Source organism: Alligator sinensis, unplaced genomic scaffold (genome assembly GCF_000455745.1).
Source record: "Alligator sinensis unplaced genomic scaffold, ASM45574v1 scaffold202_1, whole genome shotgun sequence".
NCBI lineage: Eukaryota > Metazoa > Chordata > Crocodylia > Alligatoridae > Alligator > Alligator sinensis.
Genome location: NW_005842388.1, coordinates 223,407 through 235,686, shown reverse-complemented (window position 1 = coordinate 235,686; position 12,280 = coordinate 223,407).

Genomic DNA, 12,280 nt, shown 5'->3' with positions numbered 1-12,280 from the left:
ATAGTAGCAGGTAGGAAAAAGGAGGGAAGGGGATATGTGCTTTTGAGCCTGAAAGGGAAGGGAGGGGGATATTCTTACCTTCAGAGATTTAAAACAGTCCCTGGCTATTTCTCTTGCCACATGGTCACAAAGTGGGATGTAGCCACACTCTTGCACCCCTCTGGATATGCCCTTGCAACAGAATATGAGGAAAATAGTCCTTTTTAGCAGGTAGGAAAAAGGAGGGAAGGGGATATGTGCTTTTGAGCCTGAAAGGGAAGGGAGGGGGATATTCTTACCTTCAGAGATTTAAAACAGTCCCTGGCTATTTCTCTTGCCACATGGTCACAAAGTGGGATGTAGCCACACTCTTGCACCCCTCTGGATATGCCCTTGCAACAGAATATGAGGAAAATAGTCCTTTTTATAGAACAGGGGAAAAAAGAAGGGGTGGCACGTGGCTTCATCACATAACACCATGGTTCTCAAACTTTTTTTTTTTTGTGAACCATTTGAAAATTGCTGAGGGTCTCAGTAGACCCCTTAATAAACTTTTTGTTCTACAAATCAAAGCACACAACTCATTCTAATATCAGTAGTCTTACCTGACAAGTACAGATATTCTCAATTGTTCTGCAACCTTTCTGCGGACCACTGTAATAGAGCTCATGGACCAGTGGTGGTCCACAGACCACAATTTGACAGCCTCTGACATAACACTTTTGATAACCCTGCACATGTCTATGCTCCTGCCACAGAAGTGACTTATTGACAAGGTAAATTAGTCTATCTCTGAGCTCCCTGCTGCTGTGGCTAGATGGTTGCTAGTAACTGAGCTGTCTTATTTAAAGCTTGGTCTGTGCTGGAGCAGTGATTTAGACCTCCAGTTAGCTTTATCCTAATTACTTCACTGCTTTACTTTACTATGCTAATAAACAGGTTGTAGGTTGTTTTTTGGGTTTTTTGTTTTGTTTTGTTTTTAATTAGGGACAACTCTGTCTCTTATGGAGCAGCACTTCTTTGTAGCAACTGTGAAGGAAACTTGCTTCCCACAGCAATTTTCCATTGAGCAATTCTATATAGACCAGAATTGGAGGCTGCATGTAGCAGCCATCTGGGTCATTCAACAACTCTGAAGGTCCAGGTATGGGCCTACAAAGTATATATGTATGTAGAAACCATAGGCATTACCGTCAGTCTCAGCAATGAAGGGCTGCCAGTGCCACTGGTGTATTTGACAATAATGCCATCCATTTATTATTGATCAACATACATAGCTCAAGCCATGGTTTTCATGAGAGAAATGCCACCGAATTCTGCCAAGACTTGATTTCTTGCTTGTAGAGAAGTAACAGTCTTTTTTCCCCGTGGTTCTGAGTTCTTCAGTGCTCACTTTATTTAGACAAAGTCTTTTTCTTTATAGTGTTTTGGCTACCCTGAAGTATGTGCTGCACCTGGACAGAACAGAATTCCTGTCTAGTCTCTTTACATTTCTGGGACACCTTTACTAGTTGCTAGTCATTGTACCATAATCTCTTCTATAAACTCCATAGAACCAGACTATTTTTGTACTGCTGACTGAGGGCATTTGTATTAAAAATGCTCTGCCTCATAGGTTATTCTTAGGCTATTTTTTAATATAATTTTGATGGATGATATCAATGATTATTTTTAAGCATTTATTTAGATTTTTATTGATTTTAAATTTTCAGGATTGCATGAATTTAGGTATATAGATAATTTATTAATGACAAGCATAATACTGTAGGACTGCCACCAGCTAAGAGGCCCACCTGCCATCAGTCCTGGCTCCACGTGTCTGTAGCTCCCTTGTCTGCTTTTCACTTCCTCTTCCTTTATTCCCAACCCCCAGGGTTTCTGAGAGTTTCAGTCCAAACTACAGTCAGTACAGTTCAACATCAACCATCATTTTTCTTATGTTCCTTTTCTATAAATTTTGATTATTAACAATGGAAATGTTTTTCATCAGTCTGAGAGTGTAACCTGAAATCAACATTTATCAATGTTTACCAATAAAAATCAAATCCTGGCAAGCATAGTTATTCTACTAGTATAAGGGTAAGATCAAAAACCAAAGTGGGTATCTGCCATGACTTGTACATCTGCATTACTATTGAAGAATCCTAGAAGTGGTAAAAGGTTACAACGGTTGATAGTTTTTTGTTGTTGTTGTTCCAAAACTAAGTCATATTGGGGTTTTTTTTATTTTTTGACTGGGAGTAACCTCATTCACCTTCAATGACCTGGCTGTTCTTTGATCACTCTCATTTTATAAAGGCATATGATAAAGCATTGCATGATATGAGGCTTTGGGTAGCTCTTTAAACTTCTGGAAAACTCTGACCTCTTTCCTGAATACTGGGTTGTCTTTCCTCAGGAGTTGTTGCAATGGCTATAAAAAGGCAGAAACATTTGGAAGAAGCCTGTGGTAGTAACTTAATATGCATAAATATGCCTAAAACTGAGACAGACACGGTTCTTTGGGTGAATCTGATATCTTTTATTAGACCAACTTAAATAGTTGGAAAACAATTTTTAAGCAAGCTTTCGGGTTCAAAAACCCTTTGTCAAGCTAAGGAAGTTTCTGCAGTTGGTGTGTGCTCTTCCTGGCTGGAATGAAAAGTAAAGAAGCCAGCGGCTGGGCTGGTATGCATTCAAGACAGGTAGTCAGTGAAAATGTAGATTGAGGAGTCAATGGATGAGAGACAGGCTGGGGTGGGGGGCGGGGGAGAGAGAGAAGGGGAATGAAAGTGGAGAGATACCTGGAGAGCCAGATGTCAGGCAGGTTATAATGTGTCATAAATCCAATGTCTATATTTAGTCCATGATTTTTAGTATCCAGGAGGTTGATGAAGTGGGGTTCATAGGCTTATCTCTGGGAAGTGTTTTGTAGGTTTCCTTTGAGGATCAGGACTGAGAGTTTGGAGAGAGAATGGTTTTCTTGTGAGAAATGTGCCCCCACAGGTGCATTTTAGTGAGTCATGGCCTATTCAGCGGCTGTCCAGCTTTGACACAACCCCTAGGCCACAAAGCGCCTGGGCTACACAGTACAGGATCTCCGCAGGATTCTTTCCAATCGCAGAGGCTGTGCTGACCAAATGCGTTCTCATGTATAAATACATAGGTTTACATCTGAATCCACCAGGTATTGTGCTGCTGAAAAGAATGTGTATTGATTATAATATCTGAACCCTCCTATATGTAATGACTGATTATTTAATTCTGCTTCCATGGTTAGATCTCTCTCTTCCCTTTTAAGACAGATTATGTTAAGTATCTCCTCCTCTATGTTTTCTGTCTTTTCTTCTGGTGGTTTGATGTCTATTCTGCATGGCTTTTCATGTTGATAGTCACCTTTCCATTTTCTAATTCAAGGTTCAGTTTTGAAGCATTATGATGCCAGACCCTTTAAAAGATACAAACTGATGCAAGTTGAGTTCCTCCAACATGAATATCCCCCTTAAGGATATGAATCTCTTACAACTACATTTGCATTTTGTTTGCCATGGCTGTTGATTGTCCTGCAGTTCTAAGTACCAATTATTGCTGCTCCTATAAATGTTGCTAATTTTATTCTGTTGGGCCGTAAACTGCCTGTAATTGTCTTTGAATTATTTCATTATTAATACCACAAACCAATCTGTTTCATAGCATTTTCTCTAGGATATCTCCAAATGAGCTTTGTCAAAAACAACACCATAATTTCACCTTGCCTCTTTGTCCAGTTATGAAATGCTAAATGCTCTATGTAAGGTGTGGTTTTGGTACCTAATGCTCTGTTAAGTTTTGTTGAATGATTTTCTAGATTTCTAACTTCCATTTCCTCAGGTTGTGACAAATTCCTGAAGAAAGATTAGGACACTTAGGAAAATTGCTTTCTATAATCTTATTTGCAAGAAAATACTAATCCAGTCATTCAATATTGCTGCCAATCCTTATTTTCTCTATTTTCTCATTGGTTGCCATGTTTGTTTTTCCCATCATCAATTTCATAAAGGGATTACTTAGTGCTACTAAGTGCCATGCCACACGTTATACTTAGCATGTGTTAAATGTGAGCAAGTACCCATTCAAGCAATAAAACACATACTCAGTGCACTTTATCATAAAAAGACTTACAACATTTTGTGTGAGGAGTATCTCTGAATTATTAAGTAACATGTGTTCAGCTATTGTTGAAGTTTTCTATGGAAATAATGTGCGGTTTTTGTGGTCCTCACCCAGCTGTGACATCAGCCAGGGACCTCTCTATTGTATCAAGCCTGTAGGTAGGATAAGAAAGTCTCATCTGTTAGAAGGAAGGAGTCACTTGTTATGATCCTCCAGAACCAAGTTGGAAGTTGGGTATCCATAGCCCTCGCATAAATAGTAATTCAGAAGTAGGCTTCTTTGGCCCTGCTATTAGGAAAGAAATAATTTAGTTCAGGGGACTCACTTAATCACAAGAGTCTATCATGAGATTCTTCTAACTGATTATAGAAGTCCTGAAGGTAGAAATTAAATATACTTTGATTCTAGAAAAAGGAATTGTTTAGATTTTGCACTCATAGGGCTGGAGTGTATTTTTGCAATGGCTAGGATTGCCACGTAGGACAACCAAAAGAGGATGCATGCTATATTCAGGTATAGTTTAGAATTTTGAATGTATGGTATGAAGATAAGTCTTCATAATAAGATTCACAGATCTTCCGTGAGGGTGAACAATTGTGCTTTACTACAGATTACACATGCAACTATGTTCTTTCTAAAAGTACTCCATTAGTGGCCATAATTTCACAAAGTATCTATCCATTCTGACAAAGACATCCAGTCCTGTTGCTTTCAGAAGAAGAGAGGCCATGCGCTGTTCTTAACACACATGGATGCTGGCATCTTTCTCATAGGAAAAAAATATGAGCCAGTAGCCATTTTGAAAGATGCCAGAACTGATCTCTGCTCCACTGAGAACAATGGAAATGGTAAATATTTTAAAGGATTTTTTTCAAGATTTTTATTAACTACCATCTGCTGACAGATAAACTTTGTTTTAGTAGTAGTAATAAAAACAGTAGTAAATACAACAACCGTTGCTTGTAAACATTTCTTTTCAAAAGCTTCCTGTTGCATTAGATCTTTTTTTAAGGAGGACTGGATGGAAAAACTAGTATAGGGGATGGGGGAGTAGAGCAAGACAATGAGGAAACTAGGTTATTAGCACAAGGCAGGATGGATTTGGAAGTTGTATTATGGAAAATGTGAGGGATAGGCAAGAGATGGGGAGACTGAAAACTGCAGCAGAAGGATGGCCCATTGGTTAAGAAACAGCACTAGGACTTAGGAGATCTAGGTTCAGTTCCCCATCTGTATTTTTAGGCAAATCATGTGGGCTTAGCTTCTCAAAGGAATGTAGTCTCTCTGGGTGCACCTACGTGTATGCTTCACTGTGGAGTCATCTAACTAGCTCCACAGTAAAGCATCACTATCTATGTGAGCACCTGTATTACAGCATAGTAAATTAACTCTGATGGAAGATAGTACTGTTGAAGACAGTACTGTCTTATGGAGGAGTTATTAACTATGGTGAAATGCACATGTAAATGCTGACCCAGGCATAAATTGTACCCGGTCAGCCCAGGCAGCAGGGAGCTGGACCCCCGCCTGCTGCCTAGCCACACAAGTCCGCACTTTGAGCATACTCATACCCCAGCCAGCCCCTCCAACGTCACCACCTGGAGCCCAGAGCTGACCCCCCAAGCTTGCTGCCAATCTGGGCCAGCTCCACCCCAACACAAAATGCTGTTGTCCTGAGCAGACATGTAGATGCTGCACCCAAGAGCCATTAATTTTGACGTGAACTGTGCTGGAATTTATTCCATTGCCTTAATGTTATGTGTAGATGCACCCTCTGTGTCTCAGTTGCCTCTCTGTAAAATCTGATGTTGTAAAGATGGATACATTAAAAACTGTGAGAGAAGAGACTCACAAGTATATTTTGCAGCTGCTTCTCCTGCTCTTGTGATGCAAAGTAGCTGCAAACCCTGTTTAACAGCTTGCCATCAAGCACCCAGAGCATATTCTTGTCAACAAAGTAATACATATAGGAAATGAAAAAAACTCTGGCCAACAGGATGAAAAGGACTGTTTCTTTGAACTAGGCACCCAGGTGATTGATGACCAATAAACAACTTTTCATGAATGAAACACTTCTATAAGCTACTGTATGTTAAAATTCTAGCATCTGCACCTATTCATCATACCTACATGATGCTGTGAGGAAGTAAAAAACCACTCACTAGGCTTCTGTCAATTTAGGATCCACTGAGAAAAATTCTTTCCTGATCCCCCAAACAGGCAATTAGTCAGACCTGCTTTCTCATAACAATGCATCTCCTATACTACAATCACAGGGAAGGAGACCATGGCAGGAATAAGAGGCTCAAAACATCCAGGCATATACATAAATTATTAGGATGGGGGAAGAGTGCAGAACTCATTGGCTGCCTTCTTCCTTTGGCTTAACAGTAGAAAGAAAACATTACATGAAAGGAAAGAATCTTCCCCCTTCTTCTCCAGTATGCATTGTTCTTTCCTATTTGTGGGCTGTTCATTACCAACATAAGTTTGAGATTTTTTGCAATGTCTTAAATGTCTTATATGTTTTAATAACTTATATCTTATTAGATACAGTGAAGACCAAGCTATGCACACATACCCATATGGATATCTGAGTAAAAAGGATATGTTTATATAAAATGCCAATGTTTAAAGTAAATCTAAATAGAATAAAATAATTTAAGAAATTTTCAAAATCAGCTCCCAACCTGAACTGAAAAATAAAATATTCATAGTATGCCACAGCAAAGGCATTTGTTCAGCCTTGTGTAATAAAAAGTCTCAAAATAAATACAAAATAGTATTTGCTAAGTGATAATGTTTTTGAGCTTTTTAGAAAACTACTGGTCAGTGAAACAGCCGATTCAGCAATATTGAACAAAGGATTATTCCTGGGTGCACTGTAAATTGCATTAAGATAGCTGAAAGAGTTCACCCAAGCAGCAAAGGTTGCTGCATCCTTGACTATAATCAGTCAGAGGAAGCAGCAGCTGAGAATACATATGAATTTAGCTAGTCTGCAATGGGAAAAATCCCGTTAGTCATATATTGATTTGGAATATTCTAGTGCAGTCCCTTGCAATTTGGTTGAGGAGTAATCCTGATTTAAATGTTAAGCTGCTGAGGCTTGCATTATTTGAAGAAGTTAAATAGTTACTATAAACCCAAGGTTTATCTTGAAGAATAAGTGAGATACAATATAATAATGGCCAAGTAATAGCACAATGGCAAAAGAGCCATGATGGTCTTGCATACTGGAACAATTAAAGATGTCAAAGTTCACTATTATTATTTAAATAGAATTGTATTGTATCTTCAGTTCCCTTGGTTTTCTTGGCTAGGCACTGCAGTGAGAGTGAAGAGACTTACAATTCCATTCTGATCCAGCTACTGACTTATTTTCTGACCCTGAGCAAGTCATAGCTAGTCTCCATACACGCAGACTGGTAGAGGAAACAGAAGTATCTTTTTTTTTTTATTTAGATGTACAAACTTCAGGGACATAAACTGTCTCTTCTTAAATGCTGATGCACAGTTTTGTCAGGATGTTGTAATAGGGAACCCCAGCCCTGTTACCTTGAAAAGGAAAGGGAGCAGGAGGCAGACATAGGGGTCCCTAAAGGAATAAGACTTTTGTGCCCTGCAAGGGCAGAGGTCTGCAGCAGCCAGCAGCAACACAGACCTGTTGGCTCTGGATTTAGGGTCTAGATACCTTGTTTGGGGCAGGGGGGCCCATCTTCAGACCGACCACGACATTGCCATTCGATAATAGGTAAATTTATTGATACACAGTAATAACAGGAAGGAAGCAATACAAACAATCAAACAATTCTATAAATCTACTAATCCTAGGACTGTCATCAGAGTCAAAGTACATCTGATCAGGATGCAGGCTTCACTCTGCTCTTTCTCTTAGGTGTCAGAAGTCTGGAGGTGGGATGCCGAGGCCCACAGCCCCACTCCAGTGGGGTGCATGAGACGGGCTGCTGGCATGCCCTAGGTCCATGGTGGCCTTGGGGACCTTCCCGGGGGGGACAGGGATGGGGATGGGGACCCCTCTTGGGGAGGAGAAGAAGGGGTGGGACAAAGAGAGGGATGAGAAGTAACTGGGAGGGACCCTTTGTTACTCTCAAGTCTCTGATTTGTATTCTCCTTCCCTTCTCATGACTCCTGATGATGTCATCTGTGGCTGTCTCTGGTTGGTTCTCTCACTGTGGGCACACATCCACATAGGCTTCTGGGCCTTCTTCTAATTTGGTCTGTTCCCCCAAAACCGGGACTCAGGCCCCCCTCAGTTCTGGGACTTTGTAGCTGGTGTCACTTATCTCGTGTTATGGGACAGTATGGTACATACTTCCCTGGTTCCCAGGCTGTGTGTCCTTGTTGTATTAGATAACCTGTTTGCCTTGAAAGCTGTGATCTCGTGTTGTGGGATGCTCCCCTCAGTTCTCAGGTTGTGTCCATCCATTGGCCTTGTTGTGCTAGACAGCCTATCTGCTTCCAGGGCTATGAGAAGCTTTGTGTGTTACATCCAAGTTTTTTACAAATCTATTAACCCCTGCTGCCCATCTTGAAACCTTATAATGCATATATCTATACCTATAAGCCAATCCCCCCTCCCCCCCAAAATACCTTTAAATACCATTTTCAAGCTAACAAGGCCCAAACCCTGAAGCCTGAGGCTGCTGAGCAGCTAAAGAGGATGGCAGGGCAGGGAAATCCATCTGACCAATGGACTGAGCCCATTGATGGCCCAGAAATCCCTGAGACCATCTTCAAAGGCTGAGATCAGCTGACAAGAAGGGGGAAGGGCTTGTGTTGATGTATAATCACTGATTCTTTGGGCTGGGGTAGGCAGTTTAGACCTTCAGGCTGCAGAGGGAGGAGCTACAAATAGGGCTGGCTGCCAGAGTGTAAGGGAGGTACTTTGGAGCAGGGGTTCTCAATCCCCGAACCCCAGGCCTGTGCCAGGCCACAGCGGGCTGGCTGCCAGTTGGGAGCATGGTCAATTGCCGGTCTGCAGCAGTCACCTGCCAGACCAGAAGTGGCCACAGACTGGCAAACCATAGCCCCCCAGAGCTGGACAGAGAGGCCATGGCTCCTGCAGGGCCCATGGCAGCACAGGGTTTGGCCCACCCCCTGCCCAGGGGGCTGGGGGTATCCTTACCTATCTTCCTGCTGGAAATTCCGGCCACGGTAGGCTGTGAGTGCTTTGGGAACCCCTGCCTTAGAGAATGGGGAACAAGTCAGCTCTTTAGTTTAGTAGTGCTGCAGCTGAGAGAGACCCAAAGTAGGGTTTGAGTCTCAACCTGCATGCAGCAGGGAGAGGAGTTGCAAGTCGAGCTGGCTGCCAGGAAGGAAAGAAGGTACCTGGAAGGGTGGGTGGACAAGACATCTCCCTAGGGTAGGAGTGATGTAGCAGTCAGAAACCCAAGGATGAGTTTGTACCTGAGTTGTAAGTGAGTGCTTTATGGTTTGTGTTTAGAATTATTTGGTTTTCCTTTGGAGTTTGAGGAGCTGAGAACAAGGGGCTGAGGTCTGAGGCTGTGGGCCAGGGCTAAGGGTCTTAGCCAGAGGAAAAGGACTGAGAAGGCTGATACCCAAATAAGGGTTTGAGGCCTTAGGGGACACATTTATTGGTTGGGTCAGGGGCCCATATGGAAATCATAACTGAGTGACACTTGTGAGATACGTGTGTAGTGATGGAGGTGGCTGGAGGCCACAGTTATAGCCCTAAGGCATGGTTAGGCTCAAGTGGGCAAGTTTAGCCTCTGCAGGACCATTATTGGTATTAGTAAGTCAGAGAAGCCCTGGGGATTGCTTTAAAGGGGAAGCACCCCTAGAGAGACATAGAGAGGCAGGATTATGTTTGGGAACAGAGAAGCCCCAAGGATGGAGCCAAGATTCAGGACACCAAAGAAACTACTCCAACCCAAGAGTCAGCCTCCCCAGTATCAATGTTAATATCAAAGGTATAGTAGGAAGAGACAGAAGATAAGGGTGGCCAGTAGGGCTGTGCAAAGCTTCAGGTGCTGATTCAGTTCGGAGGAGGTTTGACCCAATTTGGCGGCCAAATCATCAAATCCGAATTGAATCGGGAGATCAATAAAAAGGTCCAAATCGATTCAAAGCTCTAGAAATCAATTTGTAAAAGATTCAGAGAGCTTCAGATATTCAGACAGTCCCCACTCTCTGCCACAGGGAGCTGAACCCGGACTTTGTGCCAGTAAGTAGGAGGGGAGGGATCAGGGGGACCCCCAACAGACCCCATCCCCTGCCTAATTCCCCAACCCCCCTGAGTGGCCCCTGACCCCCACCCACTCTCCCGGCAACTTCAATGGCTGTCCTGCATGGCCCTTGTGTCCCAGCTCTTCAAAAAAAAAAAAAAAAGCCTTGCATTCTCTGGCTGCTGCCAGGCAGGGGTGGGGGTGATCCCCGCTGCCCCACTACTGCCCTGCACTGCATGGGTGGATCTGCCATGAGCCCCCATCCCCCACCCACTCTCCCAGCCCAGTTGATAGCTGCCCCCCCCAGCCCTACTGTCAGGGCTTCTGGGGTTCATGGCTGAGCCCCCACCACAGCATGGGGAAGTGGGGGGAAGTGGGGATTGCTCCCCTTGGCCTGGCAGAAGCTGGTGGGTGTGGGGCTTTTTATTTTATTTTTTTTTAAAGAGCAGGGACGCTGGGGCTGGGAGAGTGGCCAGGGGATGAGGTCTGTTTGACTTGGAGATTCAATTGATTCAGCCATGGCCCAATTTCCGAATTTGATTCAGTCTAATTGATTCAGGACAGTGATCCAAATCATTAAATCACTGTCCCCTGAATCGGCCAAATCCAAATCCAAAGCGAATACTAGCCAGTTTGCACAGGCCTAGTGGCCAGAGAGCTCAGCAGGAGAGTCTGACCACCAGGGTGCATCAGACACCAGGGTTGTATCCTTGAGCCTGCTACAGGTGTCTAGATACTGTATAATAATACATGCATACAACTGAAAAACTTTACAGTATTGAAAAATTCTTTACAGAAAAATAGATCCAGGTCATCTGATGATACAATTTGCTTAGACCCTTTAAAGATATGTTTTAATAAGTTTTCATTGCTGATGGTTGTTAATGGTTTAAATGTTAAACTGTATTATTGATGGGTTTTGAATCACACTTTTCTCCCATACATCCATTCTAAAAGACTTCAGAGTTTAGGTAATATCCATTCAATCTTTAATTTACATATACATTTTGATTTTACTATTTTTAAAGAAAGGTTATAATGTAAGACAAAAAACATCTAATGGATGCCATTTATGGTACAAACTATAGGTTTGCTGAATTATTCATGTTGGTAAAACAAAATAAAAGTTGAAATATATCCCGTTCTTACAGATTTTGGAAGTAGTGTACCATGCAGGAAACCAAATGGCTTCAAAAAGATGGAGGGAAATTCCATATGATTGATTTTTTTCCTTTTGCTTATCAAGAGTGGAAGTATTTTTGTCTTCACTCTGAATTATAATAGCAATTCCTTCTATGCCATCTACATATACATTCTGTCCTTTATATGAATTCTGCAAATAAATATCTTAAAAGAACAGGAAAAAGTCTTAATTAATCAAACAATAAAAGATAAAGACTATTAATACACTAAGCCTTGCAGATGAAATGTGAAAAACACTATTCAATCAATTAAAAATTTGTTTTAATTTCCTATAATGAAATTTTGCCAAAAATTACAAAATGGACCAAAATGACAGTTTCCAACTGGAAAATGGCAAGAAAATTGTCCTTTTCTGCAAGCTTTCAGGATCAAAGTCCCTCCATCAGGCTCTGGGAAAAGTGTAGCTGGTACAAGATGGTAAAAAGTCCCCATAGGTAGGAAATAAACTTCATTTTTGCAGAGAGGGAGCTGAAGATGAAAGGTTGTCCTTCTGAGTCCATGAGAGTGTCATTTTCCTTTTCATTTTCCTTGCAGAAAAGGACAATTTTCTTGCCATTTTCCAGTTGGTCTAATAAAAGGTATCATTTTGGAACCAAGAGTTCTAGTTTTTTGTATGTCTTTTTGTCTCAGACCAACACAGCTACCAAGTACACCCCTGTAACATGGAAGATGCCGAATTTTTGCCAATTTTGGATTTTAAACTTCATTGCAGAACAAAAAGGATTGGGGGGGGGGGGGGGGTGTTTTTTTCCCCCCCT